Source organism: Ailuropoda melanoleuca, chromosome X (assembly GCF_002007445.2).
Source record: "Ailuropoda melanoleuca isolate Jingjing chromosome X, ASM200744v2, whole genome shotgun sequence".
Classification (NCBI taxonomy): Eukaryota; Metazoa; Chordata; class Mammalia; order Carnivora; family Ursidae; genus Ailuropoda; species Ailuropoda melanoleuca.
The window spans coordinates 25,218,754-25,225,298 of NC_048238.1; the positions used below are offsets into that span (position 1 = coordinate 25,218,754).

At 39.0% G+C, this 6,545-nt stretch overlaps 1 protein-coding gene across 2 annotated transcripts in view; it reads left to right on the forward strand.

Moving 5' to 3' along the window:
• Positions 1-6,545, forward strand: part of IL1RAPL1 (interleukin 1 receptor accessory protein like 1) — a 1,333,324-nt gene that overhangs the window by 1,278,879 nt on the left and 47,900 nt on the right. The gene's annotated exons all lie outside the window — the stretch shown is intronic.

Sequence of the window (6,545 nt, forward strand, 5' to 3'; positions counted from 1 at the left end):
GCAATTATGTAGTTATCAGATAAATTTCTCTATCACTCAGAAGGCTAAAGCTCAGAGGAGGAACTGGAAGATGTCACTATTAATCATATTTTTCTGCCATTTATTCATAAATCCCTTAGCTTATCTTACAGGCCTTCAAAGTCTTTCATTTTTAAAAATTTCCCCAAAGACCTATGTTAAAGTATTTGATGCATACAGACCTTGTGAACCACAATTATCAGTTCTTCTGACAGGTAAACTTGCCTGGACACACCTTTGTGCAAGTTACTTAAGCATTTTTTTCTCCACTGTTACCTTTTGCTCAGTATTGTTGACATAATAATGATGTCCAAGCCCTCCAGTGGGTTGTATGTGTTCGGGTAGAAAACCTTTCCTCTCTTCCTTTCTAGGTTCTTTGGCTGGTCTAATAATTAAATTGACATAAGACAGATTAAGAGGAGAAAAACAAATTTAATTTCATACATAAGGGAGCCCCAGAGATAGGAGATTCAAGGACAAGTGAGGCAGTTGAGGCTTATATGCTGTCCTGAGCTAAAGAATGGCACAGGGGCCGGGGGCTTCAAAGGGGAGGCGGGTCATTCACAGGACAGTAAGAAGAGCCCATGTTTTGTCATTAGTTGTCTGTTCTACCATATAGTCAGGACTTTCAGATGCAAAGTTATCTCAAGTAATAGATTTCTTTCTGGGCCAGGCCCCCTATCTAAATTCATTTAGGTAGTTAAGGAAGAGGTAAAAGTTTTTCTTGAGTGGACTGTGACTTGATTGCCTTTAGCTCAAAATAATCCATATGCCAAAATGGCATATTTTGGGGATGGTGAAACCTGCTCCCCTTCTTATGGATTCTTTGAGATAGCGCTCACTTGTATTAAATGAGTCTTCCTTAATGCTGAGACGATACTACAATACGTAATTCAGCTAGGATCGAGCTGGGCTAGATTCTGGACCAGCCTTTTATCTTAAAAAAAAAAAATCTTACTTCCGCAAACACTGGCTGAAAATTTCCTAGGAAATTTGACCACGGAAAAAAGTTTCTATGAGGCGCGCCTGGCTGGCTTAGTGGGTGGAATGTGTGACTCTCAATCAAAGATCTCGGGGCTGTGGTTTGAAGCCCCATGTTGGGTGTGGAGATTAGTTAAAAAAAAAAAGTCTTTAAAAAAAAAGAAAAAAGAAAAAGTTTCTATGAGAATATTCAAAATTGCTGATTTCTGCAGCCAGGGAAGGTACTTGGACAGTTAAGATCATGTCAGATATGCAACATAGATCTATTTCACATACATTACAGAGAACTAGATTATACAGTGAATGAGTGGTAAAGAATGAACTGGCAAGGGCCATGGGGCTTTATAGTGCTCACTCTAGTCCCTGACCTGACAAGCTTGCTTGGAAAAGAACCAAGGCACAGAGCTAGCACATTCACTTCCGTGTTATNTCTCCACTGTTACCTTTTGCTCAGTATTGTTGACATAATAATGATGTCCAAGCCCTCCAGTGGGTTGTATGTGTTCGGGTAGAAAACCTTTCCTCTCTTCCTTTCTAGGTTCTTTGGCTGGTCTAATAATTAAATTGACATAAGACAGATTAANATGAATGGTATCTAAGAAGGGCAAACTTTAAAGCTTTGTTCTTACAGTTAGGCACATAGCCAGGGAGGGTCAAACACCCCCAGGCTATTTTTAGCATGTGTGGCCTAAGGTTAAGTTGCCCATAGCTACAGAAGCTTCCAGTACTACAAAAATAAATGATTGAAGAATCAAAGAAATTGTTTGAAAAACTTTCCCAATACTGTCAGATTCCCTAAACATGAAGAAAATTGTGGCCAGTGTTGGAGCAGTCTTTAATTCTTAAATCCACAACAGCTTTCAAATAGTATTTATACTGAGAGAGCATTTTGTTTTTAGTAAAATAAAAGCATTAAGAACCCAAAAAGTGTTCTTCAAGGTCATGTACTCCAAAAGTCCCTTTTAAAGTCAGTGTGTGCTTTCCTCGGAAGGCTTCAGCAAATGAGTGAGTCATCAACTCACAAAAGCAACAAGGCATGCAATCTCCTGCCCTTGAGAGGCTTATAATCATGGGGAATGGTCTATCCCAGTCATCTTAGGGAAAAAGAAAGGACTTTGGTTAACAGGTGGCATAACTGCAAGCTGCCCAGCCCTGTGAGGTTGAGAAGGTCGAGGCACAGTGCATGGTAGACTTACAGTTGTGGTCTTTGATCATAGCGTTCCGGAAAGAGTCAAATTATTGTCATGCTAGCAATTATGTAGTTATCAGATAAATTTCTCTATCACTCAGAAGGCTAAAGCTCAGAGGAGGAACTGGAAGATGTCACTATTAATCATATTTTTCTGCCATTTATTCATAAATCCCTTAACTTATCTTACAGGCCTTCAAAGTCTTTCATTTTTAAAAATTTCCCCAAAGACCTATGTTAAAGTATTTGATGCATACAGACCTTGTGAACCACAATTATCAGTTCTTCTGACAGGTAAACTTGCCTGGACACACCTTTGTGCAAGTTACTTAAGCATTTTTTTCTCCACTGTTACCTTTTGCTCAGTATTGTTGACATAATAGTGATGTCCAAGCCCTCCAGTGGGTTGTATGTGTTCGGGTAGAAAACCTTTCCTCTCTTCCTTTCTAGGTTCTTTGGCTGGTCTAATAATTAAATTGACATAAGACAGATTAAGAGGAGAAAAACAAATTTAATTTCATACATAAGGGAGCCCCAGAGATAGGAGATTCAAGGACAAGTGAGGCAGTTGAGGCTTATATGCTGTCCTGAGCTAAAGAATGGCACAGGGGCCGGGGGCTTCAAAGGGGAGGCGGGTCATTCACAGGACAGTAAGAAGAGCCCATGTTTTGTCATTAGTTGTCTGTTCTACCATATAGTCAGGACTTTCAGATGCAAAGTTATCTCAAGTAATAGATTTCTTTCTGGGCCAGGCCCCCTATCTAAATTCATTTAGGTAGTTAAGGAAGAGGTAAAAGTTTTTCTTGAGTGGACTGTGACTTGATTGCCTTTAGCTCAAAATAATCCATATGCCAAAATGGCATATTTTGGGGATGGTGAAACCTGCTCCCCTTCTTATGGATTCTTTGAGATAGCGCTCACTTGTATTAAATGAGTCTTCCTTAATGCTGAGACGATACTACAATACATAATTCAGCTAGGATCGAGCTGGGCTAGATTCTGGACCAGCCTTTTATCTTAAAAAAAAAAATCTTACTTCCGCAAACACTGGCTGAAAATTTCCTAGGAAATTTGACCACGGAAAAAAGTTTCTATGAGGCGCGCCTGGCTGGCTTAGTGGGTGGAATGTGTGACTCTCAATCAAAGATCTCGGGGCTGTGGTTTGAAGCCCCATGTTGGGTGTGGAGATTAGTTAAAAAAAAAAGTCTTTAAAAAAAAAGAAAAAAGAAAAAGTTTCTATGAGAATATTCAAAATTGCTGATTTCTGCAGCCAGGGAAGGTACTTGGACAGTTAAGATCATGTCAGATATGCAACATAGATCTATTTCACATACATTACAGAGAACTAGATTATACAGTGAACGAGTGGTAAAGAATGAACGGGCAAGGGCCATGGGGCTTTATAGTGCTCACTCTAGTCCCTGACCTGACAAGCTTGCTTGGAAAAGAACCAAGGCACAGAGCTAGCACATTCACTTCCGTGTTATTTCTCGTTTCCACTCTTGCCCATATGTGATTGAATTTCATATTTCAGTCTCTGAATCTTACCCAGATGCTTTTGCTTAGGTTTCTCATTGCTGCTGCCTGACTTGACATGTATCCAACACTGACCTTCACCTTCGGTTTCCCTCCAAAATCCTGACCTTTCCTGTTCCCTCCATTTTTTATGTTTTCCATTGTCTTCAGATCAGCAGCAGTGTGCCCTAGCCTCAGGCCTAACCACTCTGGCACCCATCAGGCAGTCCTAAATTTCTTCTTCACTGTGTTTTTTGTCCAGACTCTAGTGCGGGATGGCCTCACAGTATGCTCATGTATACTCTATGGAGCAAAGCAACGTAATGGTTAAGGGTATAGACTCTGTAGCAATGCTATGAATTCAAAACCCAACTCTCTGTGTACAGACTGTGTTATTGTTACCAAATTTAAACTAGTCTGTACAGCCAATGTGCAGGAAGCGAATATCGGAGACACTGATTTTGAAGTGAAGAAAACGTTATTATCAGAAGGACAGCCCATCAAGAAGGCCAGGATCATTTCCAAAGCTGCCTTGCCCTGTTGAGCCTAGGGACAGCATTCTTCCGGACAGCGAGGCACTATTTGGGTCCTGTTAATGATCAGATACCTCAAAACGAATGTTACCATCCATTCCCCAGTAGGTTTCTACAAAGAGTAGGGATTTAGAAAAAAGGCAAAGTGAATAACTTATCATGCAGGAGGTTAAGAGGTGCATAAAACATAATTGAGTAGGTAACAAAACAGAACGTGGAGCTAACGTAATAATACAAGTAATACCAACTGTAGTCCTACTTATATTTTCAAAACAGGTCCAGGAACCAAGTGTCCAGCCCAACTCTCTTGGGCAAATCACCTAATCTCTATGACCCTCAAATTTCTCTTCTATAAAATGGGAATAATAATAGTACTTACCATATGGAATAGCTACAAAGATTAAATCAACTAAATTAGTGTCAATATGTATTGCAATGTCCGACATGTGTTTATCACTCAGTAAACGTTAGCAGCCATTACATGAGTTCTCTGCTCCAACTACATGACATTCTGGGTAATTCAGGATGCCATAATAATGTATTCTATTAAAAACTCCCACAAATCCCACATTTTTAAGTCTAATTTATCTTGTATTAAAATGGCCAGCTTTAGCTCCAGGTCCATTGATTTCATATTGTACCTTATAATAGATTTACTTTAGTTTGAACGTGCTGTCCCATAGGAGAGCTTCATTCATTTATTCATGCATTTAACGATAATCATTAAGTACCTACTATGTGTCTGGCACTCATAAAATTAAATGAACAGGAAATAAAAACCAATATAATTGGAAATGCCACCATCTACTTTTTAAATTGCATTGATATTAAGGATTCCTAATATTGAATTGTGCTTCTAGGGAATGTTTAGCTTTGAAACTGTCACATTAAGGGAATGTTCATTAACAGTCCTATCCTGAATGTTTATGTTTAGATATATTGATTACAGNATATTGATTACAATAATATGGCAATCCATTCATCATGAAGTAGTTTGGGAACTAGCAAAGTATCTATTTCAGAGACCAGCACTAGTTAATAATGATAAACATCTAGGTTTTCTCTAGTCCCTCTCAAACCCATTTTATTTCTTGCACACACACACACTTTCTCCCTCCAAAGAATGTAATCAATAGAAATTAGACTTGCTCAATAAACTCCCTAGTCCCCAGAATATCTTTAGTAATGTAATTAACATGTACATCATTTAGGATGCATTGTTTTAAAGCCTATTGAATTTAGACCCAGTGGACTCCTTATCCCTTTTTGTAATGAATCATTTTTGGAGTATATGCCCCTATCCTTGTTAATATTTACCTAGAGTATTTATTTACTGAGAGATACAGTAAGATTACAAAACTGTTTAAGCCTCTCTCGGGGCTCAACATCTGACATCTTTGATCACTGACTTCAAAATATGGAAAAGCCAAACTTCACCCAGATACCAAAACCTCCTACCTCTCTATGTGGTGGCATCTCCCTAGAAATACAATGACTCATTAAAAACTGAATAGGAATTCACTGAAGAGTCACTTTTGTTGAGTTACTGCTCTGGGGAGGAAAAAAAAAATTTCCCTTTACCCTTCTAGGTTCTTAGCTGAGACCTCCCTGTAATAACAAACTGGATTAACAGGGGAAAAAACAAACAAGTTTAATAGCTTGTATACCTCCTGTATGCAAGGGAGATATCCAGAAAAACTGAGTAACTGCCTGAAACAGCCTAAGCTACCAACCTAAATACCATCTCCAGCTACAGACAAAAGAAGATGCTGGGGGTGGGAGAGCCAGTTATGGGAGATTTCCAGGAGCAGCACAGTAATCAAGGGTGTGATTGTTACCCAGATTTAAGTCGTTGCTTTCTCGATTGATAAGAATTTTTAGAGATTTAGAGTCCTGGGCTCTTCCAGGTTAAGAAAGGGAGACACCCTTACAAATGGAAGTTTCCCTCATAAATGTAAATATCTTTCACAAAAGGGTAACTTCCTGGTTTCCAAAATTTCTCCTGTGTCTGCAGTTTCTTAAAAATAATCAGCCTCTGGGGCACCTGGGCAGTTCAGTTGGTTAAGCGTCTGCCTTCAGCTCAGGTCATGATCCCAGGGTCCTGCTCACAGGGAGCCTGCTACCCGTCTCCTCCCTGCTCATGTGCTCGCATGCTCTCTCTCTCTCTCAAATAAATAAATAAAATCTTTTTTAAAAATTTAAAAAATAAATGCATTTTAAATTTTTTTATTTTTATTTATTTTTTTTTAAAGATTTTATTTATTTATTTGACAGAGATAGAGACAGCCAGCGAGAGAGGGAACACAAGC